This window comes from Xiphias gladius, chromosome 16, assembly GCF_016859285.1.
Source record: "Xiphias gladius isolate SHS-SW01 ecotype Sanya breed wild chromosome 16, ASM1685928v1, whole genome shotgun sequence".
Lineage (NCBI taxonomy): Eukaryota > Metazoa > Chordata > Actinopteri > Istiophoriformes > Xiphiidae > Xiphias > Xiphias gladius.
In genome coordinates, this window is record NC_053415.1 from 27,014,946 (window position 1) to 27,034,646 (window position 19,701).

The following is a 19,701-nucleotide window of genomic DNA, read 5'->3' on the forward strand; positions in this document are numbered from 1 at the left end:
CCACCTGTGCTGTGATAAATGAAACAATCTGTATCTCAGATTATATCCTAGATATTAATTCTGAGTAGGAAAAGTCAGCATGCATCCCGGTCTGGTCTTAACTAGCCCAGAAGGAGGTCTGTGGAAACTGGAATCAACTCAATGTTGTGAAATCTGTATTTAGAGGAAAACAAAAAAACAAACAAACAAAAAGAGCCACTTAGTCAGGTCAAATCAAGAAACGGAGGAGAAGGACTCCCCCGGACAGAAAGTGGGGATCAGTGATTGGTCATTAGGTTGCACATTCACAGCTGGTTCACGCTACTGTCTGGCTGTTGATTGGTCGACTGAATGTGCTGCTGCTCTGTCCCACTTACTGAACACGGGAGCATATCCACTAAGAATTATTGGCCATTTTCTTCAGGAGAAGGGAGTTCTGGTCTGCCAAAAACAAAAACAAAAAAAACCCCACTAGATTCGTCATCCTACGCTTTTAAATTGGCAGCACTGTCTGCAACAGCAAATCCATTTCCAAAGGAACGCAGTACCGCCTGGATTCGTTTTTAATCAACGTCATGAGGAACCGTCATTAGACAAAGTATCAGCCTAGTCGTAAAATGTTGATACTGAAAGTCTCTGCAAGTTGCCTGGCAGCGATTTGTTTTCATAAAGTAGCTACTCTTGTGATACAAATCAAATGCATGATTAAACTTTATCATCATGTTTTATTATATTTAAAGTTGGCACCAACAGAAGTTGGTAAAGGCTGAAGATCATGGCCTTGGTCAAACACTGAAGAAGCAAGCAGTGACGTATTTAAACAAAACCCCGATCTTTCCCTAACCTTAACCGATGCACTTTTGTCGCCTAAACCGGGCCACGTGTTCTTGCAGTACAGAAACGTAGCACTTCCTCGACTGGAGAACGGCTCCACTGTAAAGAAGGTCCACGCAGCCATTACGGTTCCTGTCAAAATGTGCTGTAACTGATGAAACGATTACACAAAGTGGATTTCAAGCTGACAGGGTTGTCCACAGACTATGCTTTATTGATGCACTGGGACAGAGATGCAATCACACTTCTCAAACAACAAAAATGTCTCCATCTCTAGTACATCTTGGCTACATTTAGCCTCGGCTTTTCTCTAACAGATGTCTGCACAAGATGCAGGCTGAACCCATCCAGTGTCAGAAATCACATTCAGCTAAGTAGTATGAGAATGTCGGGTTGTGATATGTGGTTCTGGCCAGAGGCAGTGAGTGAGAGACGGGAGGTTTTCCACGCGTTGCGCTGCGTTGGTTTGTTCCCTCTGTGCTGTGATGTGTTCAGCAGCAGACTGATGAATGTGTCGCCCTGCCGCTGCAGTTTAGTCTGAGAGCAGAAACATGCCTCTATATGGACACGAGGCCTTCAGGGACACAGAGGCTCCTCCAGCCACCGGCGCTACCAGTCCAGACCATTCATCTTGGCACCAGGACTCATCCTCCCCCCAGTGCCACACACACACACACACACACACACACACTCTAAGGGAATGATATTCTTTTTGCTTCCTGCCTTGTAAAGTGTAGATGAATTATGCATTTTATCAGATGACAAAAGAGGCCTGTCAGACTGTGCATAACCAAACAGCCGCTCTGAGGCTGCCAGCAGACATCCATCTTCTGTAGGTAATAAAAAAAAGAGGTCATGTTTGATGTTCACAGTGGTGCTGAAAGAGTCCGAACACTCTTTTTTTTGGGAGGGGGGGGGTTAATTGTGTCTGTGGAGGCCCTTTAATTTCAAAACAACTAACTTCTCTTAACTAAAGACTAAACTCGAGGTTGGAGAATTAAAAAGACGTTGGGCAATCATGAACACAGACAAAAAAAAGAAAAAAACTCAACAACACATGCCACAGGTGAGCGTCAAACAGGCTACAGCCTGAAGCTGAGGTTTAAATACACTGGGAGGAACTAATGACTAACCAGGTACAGCTGGGCAGCCAGGTGAAGACAATCAGGTCATCAACTGAAGCACTAGGCTGCGGAGCTACGGCGTCTGGACTCGGGGCCTGAATCAGGATTCAAAAGCCTCTATTCCTTTCCAAGAACTTGGACTGATGATAGACGGATGATAGATGACAAAATGACGACTTGGTGCACGAGGTGAACAACAACAGCACAGCAGCATTCATTTAACCGACTGTGCTGTTTAAATGGATGGTGACAAGGTTCACGGGCGGACAGAGACAGGAGCATGGAAATTCATTCCTAACCTCGGGGAGCTACAGTCCCGTGCACGTACGTAAGGGAGCAGAATGGAGGCTCAACTATATCCAACGCTCGTCTCCTAAAAATGACTCATTTACATTTTGAAAGAAGCAGTTCCACCTGGATTTCCTTTTTCACACAAGACCTTGTATCGGTGGCGTCGACGCTTTGGGGATTGAGCCCCCCACCCCCCTAGACGACGCTAGGCTAATACACTACAGTAGCTTCATCCGCTTTGGCTTCTGCGGCTCCCCGTCCCGTCAAAAGTCAGGGCTGTTAGGACGGCTCGCTGTTTGTCAGCGGCGCAAATTTGTGTCCAAGTTTAACTCAACACACACACTTCCCCATGAGTGATTCCATTGAAACATCTTAAATACTTGTGTGACTGGGCCTTTACTTTTCATGGGAAACATGATAGGGTTGCTATATTGGAACAATTAGCAAAGTTTATTGTTTGTCCTTCGTGCGCCGTTCACATGTTTTTCCAGTCAGCAGCTCTCAGTCCTGCAAACCACACCCAGTCAGTTCCTGCGCCATCAGAAAATCCATCCTCGGGACGGGGGAATTTCTGATGCCCAGGAGCTGAAAACAGAATCGGGTTTCTTTTGTTCCTCAGAAACTTCCTCGACTCCTGGAAAAAGGGCTTTGGATTAGGGTATAAAATTATCTCTCGTGTCCATACAACGACGGTGATAATGGAGTATGACGTTACATGCCGCTGCTTCATGCCGGGTTTGGATTTGGGGTAAAACCTCCCAGCACCAGAGTTTCGATTCTGGTGAATAGCCTTAGATTATTTGTCATATGTAACAGATATTTGTTAATGTAGAGATCTCAGGCTCCCAGTCTTCAGTCATTATTAATCATTTTCTCTGCTCCTCCAGAGACTGAACAGCACAGGATGAATGGGAGATTAGTGCTATATTGGATTATGAATAAGTTACCTCTGCTTTGAGGTTGCGACTTTGATGTTGAAATGTGCAGAGGAGTGTCAGGGTTATCTGGAAGTCAGTGGGCAGATGAAGGTTTGGTGAAGCGGAGCAGCAGGGGGGATCTCCCAGCTTCCCTGCCCAGCCAGCGCCCAGCAGACCCACAGAAAGGGCTTCCTTCTTCCAGGGGAAACGGCTTTCAGATGGAAATGCGGCAGACTTTTTGTTGCCCCAGTTTTTGTTTGCTCTCTGAGCCGCCTCCCACTCACCGTCTCAGTATTCCTTTTTCCTCTGTTCCGGTTTCTGTCATCCTACAGCTTTCCAGAGACAGTCTGAAGCCTGGCACCGGCACACTACTGCTCTGATGTACAAAAAGAATGCAGAACTAGCTGTTATTTCAAACCAACGATTTAACTTTTTCCTTCTTATTTCCCAGGTTCCTGCACGTGTCTACCTACAGGGATGCAGGAAGTGAGGGATCTGCTGAGAGAACTTCTCCCAGTTTGCATCTTTATCTTGTTGAGGAGTTTAATTATCAGGCATTCAGTTTGGGCTGCTCTGGACACACCTTAGGGTTTTCCATAGACATGTAGGTTCTACGAGTGGAAAAACGACTCAAGTCGGGATGAATGAAGTGCTGGTATCAACTCCACATACTGTCAATGAACGGCTATGGGGACCATGTGGTACTTATTTTTAGCTTTGGTGATTAATTTAAAGCATGTTGGAGGTCAGTTACACATCAGAAGATATTGTTGTTACAATTACATAGAGATTTTGTTCAACGTAGCCCGACGCCATTAGGTGAGTGGTGCTTATGAAACTTTGAACATTAATCGCAATACAAGGTGGTAACATCAGGCTAATATTTTAGAGCTACGAAATGTAAGTATCTCTAAAAACAAGTAATACATGGTTTGAATGTGGACATTTTTAAATTTATTGCGAAATAAAAAATTAAAGCTATGAAACAAACAGGTGAAAAAATCAAAACAAACTAAAAACAGATAACGAACATGCTCTGCAGGGCTGCACAGACGTGCTTTGAGCTAAATGCTAACATCTGCATGCTAACATGCTCACAATGATAATGTTCACCTGCTGATGTTTAGCGGGTATAATGTTTAGCATGTTCACCATCTTAGCTTAGCGTGTGAGCATGCTAACATTGCTAATTAGCCCTAAACACAAAGTACATCTGAGGCTGATGGGAATGTCACTGTTGCTGTTTGGTCTTAAACCAAAGTATTGGAATAATGTAGTATTTATTTACTGGTCTGTGTAACATTTCCACATGAATAAATATTGCTCTTTATGTGCAGGATTTCATATGTAGTCCCTGGACGCATGTTACATCGTCACCACCTTGATTCCCCCACTATGACACTTGTTTAGTGGAAGTTTGAATAGCGCTAGAAGAAGAGTCAGGGGATCCTCAACGTTATACAAATTCATCCTGAGGGGAGCATTAGCATGTGTGCTAACTTTTTCATGACAAACATTCCATTAGCTCTCCAGGCATCTCACTCGAAACCAAAAATGTCCGCCCGCTGGTGGCGCTAGAGTGAAAGTCAGGGGATCACTCAAGTCATTAGGGCACACTGTCTGTGGACCATGGATGTCTGTACCGCATTTAATGTCAGGCTGATGAACGAGCCAGTGCCGCCACTCCCGGAGCCGCGCTGCCGGCGAAGCAAGAAACTGATTCTGACTTCGGTTTTGTTCTGAGCCACGAGCGCGGAGAGACATCTCCGACAGGGACTGTAGTTAATCATACTAGTTTTATGAGTTTGGCTGCTGCTGTTCCTCTGACTTTAATTCTACCGGAAACAGGAAAACTTCCAGAGCTCAGACCTCCAAGGCCCCGCGGTCCTCTCAATCTGCTCTGATAATAAAGTTTTAAATCCTGTTTTAGACCCTGAAGCGGACTTGTCAACATTACTTAAATCCTGAGAATTTCATTGCTTTGTTCAGAGATTGAATACATTTCCAGGATGTCAGAGTCAGGACCACTGAGTTATGGCCACTCAAATCCATCCTGTTGGTGTAGAACAACCAGATGGTGAAATGTAATCTAATTTGCTTCCGACTTCACAGTGTGTTCACTGTACGTCAAATAAGCCAAGCAGCAACGTCGGCTTCCAGAATCTGGCAACCCGATACTGTTACAAGAAAACCTACTGGATTAAGGAAACCGGATTAACCCGGAGCTTGACCTCTAACCCATAAAATAATTTAGGAAATGAGGATACTGCAGAGAGCCGACATAACCAGGTAACTTAGAGTGCGCTAACAAACAGCCACTGTGTTTATGAGTCTCTCTCAGTCTAATGGGTTTATGGCCTGTTTTTTGCACACCTGGTCCTGTGCCCCAGTTATTAAAAGACTTTGATCCATCACCTTTGCAGGTGTGGAGTTTACAACAGGAGGTAAGTTCTGCTCGACAAAGCGTGAGAAGGGTTTGTTTTTAGGGGCTTCAGTGACCCTGAATCCATTCCTAAATCTTAAATTGAAGCCGTTTTGGTCAGAGAAATGCGACTTTTAAAATCGCTGCCCCATCTCTATCCAAAAACCTGTTTTCACCTGCTCTTGTTGAAGTTTCTCTGGCTTGGTTTTCTGTTGCTGGTTTGCTTGAACATTTATTCCTTCACTTGGCACAGCTGGAATAACTTGTGCAATTTCACATCAGAATGAAGCTGTAAGCCCTTTTCTCCAGAGGATCTCCTTCTCCTCTTCCTTGTTCCGCTTTTCAACTCCACCATCTCTTCATCTGTTACTCAAAACACACACTGAAATGTGAAGTGTTCCTGTGTCAGAGGCTCTTACGTTTGCTGCAGTGGCATGTGATGTTTACTGGCACTGACAGCGACGTTTCAAATTCTGTGACTGCCTGACGTGGAAAATGGCTTAACAGAGACGTTCTTGTCACAGCGCTGTCGCTGCTTCGACGGTCAGACCCTCGAACTGAACACGTGCAGGGCCGCGATAATCGCTGACAACCAACAGGCTTCTTTAGATTTTTTTTTTTTTTCCAACGAGTGGGAAGAAGCAAAATAAACTGCCTGTGTATCTCATCTCGTGTCCGAGTAATGGCTCCACATACTGAAATTAGACCTACTTCACCAGGCAGAATTCCCATTAAGATTCACTTCATCTTGAGCTGAGTCGGGGACTTGTCTCCCATTTCCCTATTTAATGTTTCATTACCGTTATTTCATGGGTCCCACAGTTTCCTATAGTTTCCTAGAAAGAAAGTGACACGTAATTGTAAATTCACAGCAAGGCTCCGGGAAAAGACGATGCAGTTTGGTAGCAATTACAGGGAAAACGGGTGTTCAGCTGCAGTACCAATTACTTTCAGTTAATGGGTGTAACCTTGAGTCTTTGAAATTTGTCCACAAACAAAGATAAAATGTAACATATACAAATAATAGGTTCTTCCAGTGTTAAAAAGGTACCATACATTATATAAGAATGTGAAGCAATTTTCTTTTTCATTGCCAATGTGTGAACAGAATTTGACATAACTGTCTCGGTTGCCTCTGACAGGCCTGTGGACTGATTTCTACGTGAAGGACTCGGGACGAATTTTCCGGGAAAATCCAAAGGACGTGACGTTCATGCTCCCGAGTGCCTCAGTGCCTCTCTTCCGCTCCCCTACGGCGTCAACAGTGTGCAACACTGGCTAACGTTAGCTCAGGGATGGAGTCCGCTGACGCCAACGAACGACCGGCTCCCGGCACAACACGGACTCCACGTAAGCACGAAAAACAAACAAAAAGAAGTTTTATGCAGTGAAGCCGGTCCGGTCAACATCTGCAATAATGAAGTGTGGCAACAAATCTTATTTATAATTTTCCGTCTAGCTCACTAACCGTTAGCGTTGCCATCCAGCAAATTTAGCCGCGCTGACATTGCCGAGCGTCTTGGTGAGAGCTGGACAAACTCCCTCATCTATCAACATGGTGTTCAGTCTCGTGTCACGTCACTGCTTTGGCCGATGTCCAGGATGCTGACTGCAGCTAACTCAGCGGCCACCGGCTTCGTCAATAACAGGGTCTTTCTGAATGTTACATATGGTATCTTTAAATGAATATTTATGCTGGTTTAAAATAGAATGGTCCTTTAAAGGACATCCCTCTGGAAATCAACAAACTGCTTAAAACTTAACATGAATAATTAAACTTTATTAAGTGTCTTAGAGCTTTGTTTTTATTTTTCCTATATTGCTGTTCTCAGGAAACTCTCTGGAAATCCGTAATTAAAGTGTTTCCAGTGTTTCTGAGACAAAGTGATGAGTTAATAAATGGTAAAATCATCAGTGTCTAGAAGAATGTTTTTCGCAGTATGTACCTGATAAAACAGGACAAGTTGCCCCGATAGACAAAAAATAACAAATGGAGCAGAGTTGAACAACACTACAGAATGGAGTTCATTATTTTTCTATATCAGAACAACTTTGTGTGTGTGACTGAGCTTATACCACAGGCACAATCGGAAGCCATGTTTAAATCTCCCTCCACGTAACCCACGTTGAAGTGAGCAGTTAACTGACTGATGAAACCAACAGAGCCTAAAGCATCAGTACTGTTGCTATGGTTACCTGCAGGTTTAAAATACCTTGAGCACTGGCGGTTGAACCGTTGACGGGACTCATTTTAAGGTGGAATTAAAGCCTCGTGCATTCTCTGATGTCCTTGTTTTACTTGGTTACTGTGGAAGGTTCATTCTTTCCGTGTGTGCTAACATGTACAGGAGTTGCCTCTGTAAGTGTTGCCATGTTTGGTTATATTTACGTCGTGAAACTCACTGATTCTCCAAGAAGACACTCTGGTGGGTAGACCATGACCAAGTACTTTTTAAACCTGCGGGTACAAATAAACTGGGCAGGGAGGAATGCGAACAATGCCGCTCACGCTACCGACACTTGTCTGCAACCAGGCATTGTTAGAAGTCCTTATGAGCGACCTATAGTTGACGGGCGGAGGCAACATAATCTACGATACGGTCTGGTCTGACCCAGAGTTGAAACGATAGGTCGATCCGGTGGTTAGCGGGTCAGCACAAAATGAATGTACGGCAACAGATGATCAATTGTTAAGCTTTTCCGCTGTGGAGATGTGCTGCTTTTCGTATCAGTATTACAACAGTGTTGAGTAGACGACGTACCTTGAGAAAATAGCAACAGTAGATCTATAACAGGCTAAAAGAAAATAAAGGTTAATACTTGTTAAGTCCCATCAGCTCTTCCTGACTACAAGTCTGCAAAGAAAAGCGCTGTTGAGTTTACGCTGGGTGTGTGTGTGTGTGTGGGGGGGGGATCATGGCAGGATGTCACGGTTGTTACGGAGGAGCTCTCTGGAAGACTGCAGCTTGTTGGCTTTTGGGAGGAGGGGCGAGGTCAAAGGTCAAAGCACACTGGGGCTCAGCTTGGCAGAGTAAACACAGGCCGACTTTTGCTGCTTCTAACAGCCACTTGTGTGTCTGCTTCAGCCTCTGGAGGAGTGTTGAACATTAACCGTTAAATGTTTCAGCGGATTGAGAGTTCGGCATTAAGGAGCAAAGAGTAAACAAGCACACGGACAGACACTCCTGTGTTCCTGCGGGGCGTTTGAACATTAACTACAAAGTGTTTGGACTAATTGATGATTTGGGCTAATAAGCTCCAGGACGGTTTTCATGTGCTCTTCAAAAAGATCCGCTCTCTTGTGAAATCCCTCAAATGTCAGCAGCTTGTAATTGACTTGAAACACAGCAAGAGGAGCTGGTTCGGATACAGTCTCATCTAATCACGACGCTCTCGTCTTATGTAACATGCAGAGCTAGAATCTATTAAAAGTCATATGAACGCGGCTGGTTTGAACCTAATTTCATTAAGGGACATGAAGGCTGCAAACCAGAAGGAAGGCTTGTTAAAAAACAGCAGCAACATCTCATCTGGCGATGAAACAAAATCAAAGTCACAGAAATAAACTTCAACACCACATTTAACTCCATGTCGGGTTACAAAGAGTTGAACGAGACAAATTATACACGTGTTTTTGATCAACATGGAACGGGGCTTTTATTAGAAAAGACTGACTCTGCTGTTCTTTTCTGGCTTTCTGACTTTAGTATTGTTGCATGCTCTGCTGCCCGCAGGAGGAAAGAATATATTGAGAAATACTGATAGTTTGAGAAAATGAAAACAGTGAAAATGAGTGAAAGACCATGGGGGGGGGTGTATTATCAGGCTCAGCGCTGGAAACGATCGTAGTTTCACACTTGTTACTCTCTTCTTCTGTGTAAACGAGGTTGGAGGGCAATCATCCTTCACGAAATGATAGGATGTAACACGTTGTGGGTGCTACGTTAGTCCAGAATGTCCATTCAAGACTAATGACAATTCCCTCAACCTTAGGATAATAGAACCATAGTATTAATTGGAGTCGGATAATGCTCAAACAGAACTCGTACGCGTGACGTGTTGCCCGACCGTGTCGGAGATAAAAAGTGTTTATCGTTGTTCTAAAAGGCCGTAGTGGAAGGTGGCTTTGGGGGGGGGGGGTCTCCCCGGCTCTTTGGGACCTGAAGCAGCGCGCCCCCACCCATGCCGCCTCTCGCACTTTCAGTCTGAACATCCACGTACTCTCGTTGCAGCACACGCTGATCTCTTTGAGATGGTGTTATCTCCTTTGTTCTTCGTGTGTCTAAACTCTAGACAGATGCACTTGTCCTTATTTCCTATACAGTACGAGCATACATGCCAGTTTAAGTGCATATTTAATTGTGCATAGATGTGCTTAAATATTTTTTGGGGGGGAATCACATTTGGAGGGAGACGCTCTTTGTAAAGTTTAAGGATGAATATTTGGGACAGATTCTAACAAATATATTCATCTTTATGCACTGGTTGTGTCTTTCCATCCACACACTGGTGAAACTGTCCGACTGCCTGGCTACAGTTTGCAAAAGGGTTTTTTACTCCTCTGAGATGTGGCGGCGCAATAACAAATGACAGAGGAAATCAAGTTGTTGTCCCTGAGGTTTTGTACTTTCAATAAAAACATCATACACTTCTCTGATGAGGACAGTTCTGAAGCACCAGAAGTCATTGTGACGTCTGCAAATGTAATTAGAGCAGTTTTCGTTGATGTTGAAACATATAAAAGTCACCATCAGCTAAAGAAAGGGAAGCAACTTTGGGTTAATCACATGATGTGTCATGTTCGTTAACAATATTGTGTATTTCCAAATGTCACTCTAAAAACAGAACTAAAAAAAAAATCCCCTTGCTCATCCTTTTGGTCAAAGACGGGGCTTCTCCAAAAATACTGCAAACATATTGGTGACAAAAAAATTGACCTCTTTACAAAAAGCAATGACTTGAAATGATCAGACTGAAATTCCCTGGTCCCGTTCCTGCTCCCCACAGGATGAACCCCCGGATTTTGATGACTCTACCTTTCCTCCAGCGCCACACTCAGGGCAAACATTACATTTTCAGCTCGGTGTGACGCCACTGGTCTCACTTCCAGCCCGCTGACTGGGTCCTGGCGAGGTATCCATTTCAGCTGATACCCATTTCAAAGAGTCTCCAACCAAACTGTTTTTTTTTTGTGTGTTTGTGTGTTCACAATACACCGCCACAGATGGCTATATGAATGGTATAATGATTAACAGACTATATTCAAGATACATTGAAAACCAGGTTTTAATGTGATGCTCCAGATATTAGCAGGAACTAAGGACACGCCCAAATGCGTGCTAAGTGTTAATGACACAGACAGTGCAGGGAAGTCAGAAAGTATGGACAGACGCAATACCTCTCTGTTAAATTTAGTATTTTCATGGGATTTGTTGACAATAAGAAACATATTGAGCGGCACCAGACTAATCCTTTAACTTTGTCTCAGTTTCTGCAGAATCCTGGTTATATCGCAGAAGAAACTGACCCAAAAAATAACCTGTATCGGCTTTTCTGACCCTGATACCTTTCTAACCCCAAAGCTCTCAGTGCTTTCTTTATCTGTAGCCTTTATGTCTTCTCCCCTCAGGAACCAAGAACTTTCACAAAATGCCCGTTTTTTGGCAGTGTGAAAAACCCTCAGTACTCGGACAACTCGCAAGTGGAGGCAAGGCTTTTATAAGAGCTGTGTTTATGATATCAGCTGGAAACTCACCGGTCAGCTGCTGAGACATGGAAACAACTCAGGCTTTGTTTGGTCTCACAGTGATGGAGTTGTCTGTGTGAAGCAGTGGGTCGATTTGTCTGCGGATGGAAAAGCTTGTGGTTCTTGATAAAGGCTGGTTGGCTTCATTGGAGGAAGTTGTCAACTCTGTGACTATCCAAACATAGCGTGGTTATAGCAACAGTGACTCTTACTCATTTTAGGAAATTGAAACTATTTGGTTAAGGTTAGACTGAATTCCTATTTAATGTCGATTCATCACAAACAAAGAAAATGACCTAAAATATACACGTAACAAAGTAAAACAAGACTAGTTCAGAGCCTAGTATGTGGCTGGACCACCCTTTATCTGTTTGCTTCTCTCCCAGTCCCCGTGCCCACATATACAGTATTTTAACTCTGCTGAATTCCCAACAAAGCTGTTCTCATTTACAGTTTTCTCCTGTTTCTGTTGTCAGACGACGGAACCGGTATGAAACAGTGACTGAAGCGCGGCCCGTTAATATGACACGTTGTCCAGCAGTCGCTTCCCAGACGTTTCCAAGCTGCTGCTCTGCCACCACACACATACGACTCCTTGGCCCTCTGCGCCCTCAAAGATCAGCAATGTGTAGACCGCTCGCCAATGGTCAGCGGTGAAAATCCAAATGTCAAAGTTAACCAGAGTCGGACGGGAATAATTTGCACTGATTTACTTGCCCCTTACAAGCGAATCCATTGAGTGTCGTGATTCCAGAGGAATGAATTTATTTTGTTGTAAAATGTCACCGTTTTAAATATTTATGGGACTCGGCGTTTTATGAAAGATGACAAGATTTCTGGTCATTAAAGGTGTAATCCTGGGTGTCTACTGGGAACAGCCGGTGCTCACAGTAGACATAAATTTCCACTCTCTGCACCCTGCTGAGGCGCAAAGGAAGGCAAACAGACTCATCTGAAGTGTTTACACAAGCATTGACTCAGATATGGATGGTCAGGAGATTCCCAATCAGGGCGGCACATTTACTTACACTCACACATTTGGAAATGCAAAGGCTAAACATCCGTGTTTTATCTTCACGTGCTCGCTGGCTGGCTCCTTAGTTTCCATCCAGTGTGGATCTGTGTTTCCCTAATCTCATCTAAGTCTTTGTCTCTATGCTGATAGTTTAGTTCGTTGCCATGGTAACATTCTGCATCGGAAAGAGGAAGCTGCCTCATGAAAGAGGAAAAGCATATTAAACCGTGGAAACGTTTGATTCCAAGCGTCACACCTCGCCGATGATATCGAGAAGTCATTATCGCCTCTCGGCGGGAAGGAGGAGGGTCCGCGGTGAGGGCCGGCTCGTTCCTCGCTCATGGTCATCATCGTAAACTGAGTGTTAGTCAGAGGAAGAAGCAGCAGCTTTCAGCTCTCAGACTGTGACGGGTGAAGGCAAAACAAAACATACTAGATGATGCTCTTGGCCCAGACTTCTTCGCAAGAGCAGATGTGACTGTATTATCACAATTGGAGCCATTAGGACCAACAAAAATGGAAAAGTTTCTGAGAAACTGTATCAGTAGATTATTTTTGTGTCATTCACGTGTGCAGGGAGTCAGCGTCGGAGCTCATAACACTCCTTAAGGACTGTCTTTGGTGTGGGTGAGGGATACACGAGCAACTACTCAGTCATTCTGTTTTGTTAAAATCCTTTTTCTGTTGAATTTTCTACAACTCTTTCCAACCAGTGTTTCCCACGTTTTCCGCGACTAAATATGGTTTCAAACATTCAACATGTTGAATCTTTGTCGCTGTTTTTTCTGGTTACTTCATATATTTGTTTTTACTATTCATATGGTACATGTTGCTTCTTGATAGCCACTCTGTTACAGCAATTAATGGCATTTAAAAAAAAAAAAACAATAGCTAAAAAAGGTACAGTAGATCTAATGTACCGAACATGCTGTCCAAAGTTTCGGAGAGCTACTTAAGAATGAAATGCTATCTGGCGGCAGCAGAGATCGGCTAACAGGACTGTAATGAAACGTAAGCTGCAGCAGACAGCTACGGCTCAGACGGCCTGAACAAAGATCTGAGGTCAGATTGTGACTCTGCTGCTCTGTCAGAGGAGAAGTGGATTAAAGGGCCACTGAGTCGGTCACCATCAATTGTTTTGGGATGAAAGCAAAGAAAGGCGTTCACATAGCAACCAGTCAGCTGGTTCCTGTCCAGCTGTCTGTGGCTGTTGGGCTGTTCCAGGGATATAGGAATGTCGTTGCCCCCCCCCCAACGCATCCATAGGGACAGCACTTATTTGGAAGTCAGCCGCCCCACCCTGTGCATTCACATGCCACACAAAGATGGACGGTAAAGGAGAAGCTGAGGGCGAAGTGTTCGGAGTCTATACTGCTTCTTGTGTCAGAAGAGCCATGGTTTGTCTCTGGATTCTGGCAGAGTAATGCTAAAATTTAAATGTATAACCTTCGTTTAATGGAAACCCAAGCTGTGTTTGTTTCCTGCGTGTTTGAAGGTCATTTCTGACCAGATCGCCGTGAAATTATATGGATAATCATGGTCACCAGAGGATTTTCCTATTTCTTGAGGGTGAACACCTGAATTTTTTCTAAGTGCTGTCAACAGGCCAAATTCAAGATAGTCCACACTCGAAAATCAACAGTGTTTGCCGTGAATTAAAATACGCACGCGCACTGTTGATAATACCTGACACTGACCTCCTGTGTTTACTTTGACTTTCCTCAGGACTTGTGTTTCAGTTTCCCACAAGACATATCAAAATGTGAAAGAGGCAGATCCCCATGAAATGTCCTGATCCCATTCCTGCTCCCAAGAGGATGAACTCTTTAGATTTTATTGATTTTGTATCAAAACATGGTAAAGTGCAAAAAAAAAAAAGATCTATAAATAAGTAAAGTGAAAATACGAAAATCTTTCTCATAAAATACAGTGTCTGTAAAATGACAGCGTATCATAACATCTAGAGTAGATGGACAGGACTGTAACTGATCCTTCGATGTACTGGACTTTAATGCCGTTCAGGCTATTAGTGGAAGTGTCCTTGTCTGATACCAGGGTCTCTTGAGTGACTCTCATCAGGAATTTAATAACACAAGCAGCTGATCTCTCTGAACTCACTGACCCTGATATCACACACTAAGCCGCGGAGCTAATTAATGAGAAGAAAAGAGAAAAAAAAGAGAAGGTTAAAAAAGTGAACTCTCTGTGGGAAACTCTGTCCTTTAAGCACATATGTATTAGAGAGGTCAAGAAAAAGTCAGCTCCATCCAGAGGCTGCCTCCCACCAGTGGGTGAAGTAGTGTTTTTATAACCCTAGGTTTCGTCCAGCTGAGTGAGTCCATGTTTAATGGTCATCCTGCTGCTCAAAACAGCAGTCATGCCACACTCCCTTCAAAATAAAAGCTCTTCACACGACAGACAGTGAATATTGTGTATATGGAAAGATTCCTCCAGGCACTGGAGGTGAAGTGGTCCGAAGGTTTTCTCTTAGCAAGCTCTAAATACAAGGTAGGAATTTACACAAAATAGACCACTGACTCACCCGCTGTCTCAGAAAAGATTTGAAGAAAAAATGAATACACATTGAGTCAGCTGTATCACCTGAGCACCACGTGTTGACAGTGTGTGAAAAGCAGTTAGCAAGAAAGAAGAGCGGTTGGGATGAAATAGTTGGCCACGAGTAAAAGATGAGCGGATGAAATAATACCTGCGTCAGTGAAGGAACTTGAAGTCATCTGATTGGAATATGGAAGTGATCTGTCAAAACGGTTTGGAACCACCGTACCACTATATCCTACTTAAGACAGTCACGGATTATACAAATATGAGCAACTACTGCACTGAGTCATCTGTTTGAGGCCTGTCACATCCGATCCATTACCAGAGTCTTTGCACAGAGAGACCTTCAGCTTTGTTTGGTTAAGTCGTTCAGGAGTGATTGCATCATTCTTTTTAATACTGTGTAATCACGTCCTGAACCACAGGTTGCGTCTGCCAGACACTGACTCATTTCTGAAAATGCTGCTGCAGAAGGACAGTTTATGTAAACTTGAACACACTTTGTTCCACTGAGCAGAGAACAGCACCAACAGCAGCAAGCCTGAGCCGGAGCTGGAGCTGGAGCTGGAGCTGGACGGGTAGTAAAACTGCCACAGACCTTTGGCAGGAGAGCATATGGATTAGTTTAAACGGTGATTTGATGTGCCTGTTAAAAGCATATTGGGTGAAAAAATGAGAATGTCAGCTGTTGTGTTCAGTGTGAAGTGTCTGCTCGCTTTTAGCTGGTAATTCAATTCTCAGAGGAGAATGAAATGACTGCAACAGATTTTTATACCACTGCTCTATGATGTTAGAGGGACAAGGACCTACAGAGCCTTTAAACTACATGACCGTCATTTAAAATGCTGAGTGATATAAAATAAATATCCTGTTACCAGATTATATTAAGACAATGTTCCCTAACCAAAAGTCAAATATGAAAAACCACATTACATTAAAGACTGTGGTCTTTTGTTTCGATTCCAGTTGGTTTTCATATCGTTGTGTGGTCCTGAAATGTGAAAATTTGTCAAAATCTTCACCCCTCACCCGAGAAAAATAGCCCATGTATGACTGTTTTATATGTGTCTACACGCCACTGATGACGTCTGCGGATTTGCAAACATAATCTCCACATTAGGGAACTAAATAAACCCACTTTACGCCAGTGTTTGATACTAATATCCGGTCCCGAACTTGTGACATCAGCTGGTCTGCAGAAATGTAGGGGGGGGAATTTAAAACCACCCGTATCCTCCAGGGAGAGTCCACCATGAGACACAGAGAGGCGTGATCTCATGCGGATACAGTCAGCAGTTGACACAGTGGTCACAATAATGCGAGCAATATATAAGATTGTCGTCTGACCGACAGTCCAACGACAGACATTAAGTTTACAGAGACATAAAACAGAGAAGAGCAGCAAAATCCTCACGTTTGAGAAGCTGGAAGCAGAGAATATTTGGAATCTTGCTTGATAAATGACAATTAATTGATAATACTTTGTCGAGTAATTTTCTGTCAATCAACTTCACTGATTAACAACTAATTGAAACATGTGTGAGTACAGTATAGTGCTGAAATAAAGATGCTTTGTCGACGCTGGATTCATGGTGTCATAGTGCAGGCGATGACGAGGCTACAAAAAACCTGAATTTAGCACCGTGACTTAATAAATATAACAGCACCCTTGTCACTCTTTCTTCAGGCGATGTGACGTCAACATATCCGATGACTATTTTGTCATTTACACGCTGCCACAACCTCACGAGCAAGGCAGTCGTAGTGTGGGCAATAGTGGAGCCAGCCACAAAGGCCCCCAATATGGGGAGGGTCCCCAAGAAGCCTGGAGGGAAAAGTTTGATTTCATCCAAATCTTTTTGATTTTTATGTCAGTAGCTTCACACTGTAAGTATAGTTTTGACGGTGGTTGAATGAGCCATGAAACAAAATTGGATCCTCTTGAGGCCTTCCCTGCTCTGTGAGCGATCTGTGTCACACATAAGTCCTTTGTCTCAACGAAGGTTAATTTCAAGACAGCTAGCAGGCAAGCACTGAATCCAGGCCACCAAAAGAGAGGAGTAAGACGGACAGGGATTTGAAGGAGGACTCTCCAAACATATCCTTTCAAAAAACAAACGACTGAAACAACTTGCCAGCACCTGACTGAACCCAGCTAGTTAACTTTACAACTGTTTGCGTGCTGATGGATTAAGCAGCACTTTCCTCCCTCTATCTTCTCATGTACAGTATGTGAGGAGACGAGAGGAGCTTGTAAAGAGGCTACCCACTGACCATTTACAGCGGTTCACACTGACAGGAGATTTCTCGAGTGTTCTGTTGGTGAACTGTGTAATTTCCTCCAGACTTTCTCCGTAGCGCTTGCGTATGTCCCCATTTTTGACAAGGATGGTGTTTATAAGGTTTGGCCCCTGCAGAAATTTGAGGTCTTGGAGCCATCCTGGACATCTCAGCCCAAATTCATTTTTAAACACCATGGTCATTTATGGTTTAGCTACACGGAATGAAAATCCAGACTGTGCATGTCAACAGAGGAAAACCAAACAAGGTTTCCCTGTAGTATCACTTTATTTCTAAAGTCAGATTTAAATTCTTTTAATTCCTTTTTCTTGCTAACTGCTTATTTTTATTTTCATTCCAGGTAACAAAGATGAATTTGAACAGTTCGACTCCAGTATTTGTGGTTGATTGTGAAAGACAGTAACACAGCTCGTGTCGATTAGGAGCTTGCTGTAGGGTGGGGAACGAGGAAGGGTTGAAGAGGAGTCTCCTGTTGTCTCACAGCAGGCAGCTCACATTCACAACCTCGAACCCTTGAATTATAGAATGAGCTGCTCTCCATGAATCATTGAGAAATTTCACGAGGATCGCCTCCAAGTGAGGAATGTAATCTGTCGAAAGTCCCTTTGCCCTCCCAACTGTGCGCCGATATTAAAATGCAGTGAGGGATGAATGTGTAAAAAATGAAAATGGAGCCTTGAGTGGTCCTGTCGCGTTTGGAAGGCCAGTCTGAAATCCTCGAGGTCCTCTTCTTTTACCACCTTAATCCACCACCACTGATCCGATTATTGAAACTATTCTTTTTTACTCACAATCTCACAGGTTAGAATTTCATATTCCCATTATACAAAACAACACATGCTCACTATTCAGTGAGTATCCAATCGTTTTAATGACACATTAAATGATTATGTTTTCTGGTTTATTGTGGATGATATCAAAATATTTTTTGCAGAAGTAATGAAAACAATCTGCCAGTGGGGTTAAATTATATTTCTTTTGCTGATATTCTGGAAATGTGGTGAAAATTTCAACTACGTTTGGATGGAAAACTGACTGAGGTGAACTTTTTGAAAATGGGAAAAAGAGCCTTGTTTCAGTATTTTTCTGTCTATACTGTCCAGGTTATAGTCCAGGTTACTACTGACTGGACCAGCAATGCCGGATCTCAGCTCTTTGTTGGCTGCTGCTGAACTCATTAAAGAGGCTTTGACGGCTTTGACGCTGTTTCTACTACTAAGTTAAAAAAAAGTTTTATCCTCTTGTGAAAACAGGAAGAACATGCAAATGGCTGTAGTATCATTATAGTTTGTATTTTCTTCCACAAAAAGTGAGCTGTAGAAATTCTGACTCTTGTCACGCAGGAGCAAAGGGGCAGGTCGGGACAAAGCCTATGTAGGGAGGAGGTCTGGGTGGATGTATGGATCAAGACAGTGTCAGACTTTAATGCAGGAGGCCGCTGTTTGTCTCCAGTTTCCTGCTGCGACTCTACTTGGATTTCTTGACATTGATCTTTCCCCGACCTTAACCATATGGTTGTCAATTTTCTTCCGTGGCTTTGGAAGGCACTGACAAATGAGGCCATCCTGCCAATAGGCGCGTCAGATCAGAAAACTCTGCGATGGGTTGTTTTGCAGAGCGTGGATGGACAATATATTTTGTTTTAAAGGGGACGAAAATGCAGTTGCTAAGAGACTAAAAATGGATGTTGCCGTCAGACGTTTTTTCTACTTTAGTTGCATTAGACGCAAACACTGACGTCGTGCTTCAAAATCAAACGTGTTGTCTCCCCACCCGGGATGTCTTGATTTCCCCTGCATCATATAAACATTACACTGCCTCCTGATTAGACAGTACACTTTGGCATTGGATGGGACGTGTGTATTGCAGAATATGACCATAATTCCATAATTCGATTGCAGCGAAAGGGGGAAGTTCATCAGTAAACTAACTCTCACATGAAGTGACGTGAGAATCAGTAAAGATAATCAGCAGTTTGAGGGTTTCATTCCGCTCAAGGCAGGTCATCAGATAAGTGGAGTGGTTCAGTCCTTTGTGTGAGACTCTACAGGATGATTAAAACCTCTCTGTGACTTTGTGCAGAAAACTAACGCAAATATTTGCGGGGGGGGGGCTTCTGTGATACAGTATCAGTGGTCACCTGATGCTTTTTTTATTTGCCATCATTGAGGTCCAGCGGTCACAGACCCATCTATAAAAATTACCTTGACGCACTTTTAATTTTGGATATTACTTGATTAACAACCCCAGCATATATTTTTTATGGATGGTAACATGCAGGCAACAAAGTTCAACATCAGTCTGAAAAAAATCACAATGTGACATCACTGTCACTGTAATAATTCATATTTAAAAAGGTTTGATACCAAACTGGGTACTCAGGTGCATTCTGCTGCAGCACGCCACATTTTTAACATCTGTACTAAGTCAAAATATTCACTCACATGTTACAATAAAACCAAAAACTGGTTCCAGAGCCATTTTCCCTACTGCTCTCAGCTTTGAACGACTAA

The 19,701-nt window shown here is 43.3% G+C and overlaps 1 long non-coding RNA gene across 1 annotated transcript; it reads left to right on the plus strand.

Annotated features, from left to right (window-relative positions):
- Positions 1-5,524: 5,524 nt before the first annotated feature.
- On the plus strand, positions 5,525-7,311 carry LOC120801060. Its single transcript, XR_005709048.1, has 3 exons — positions 5,525-5,589; positions 6,710-6,917; positions 7,027-7,311. It is a non-coding gene; the product is annotated as an uncharacterized LOC120801060 (long non-coding RNA).
- The last annotated feature ends 12,390 nt before the right edge of the window (positions 7,312-19,701 follow it).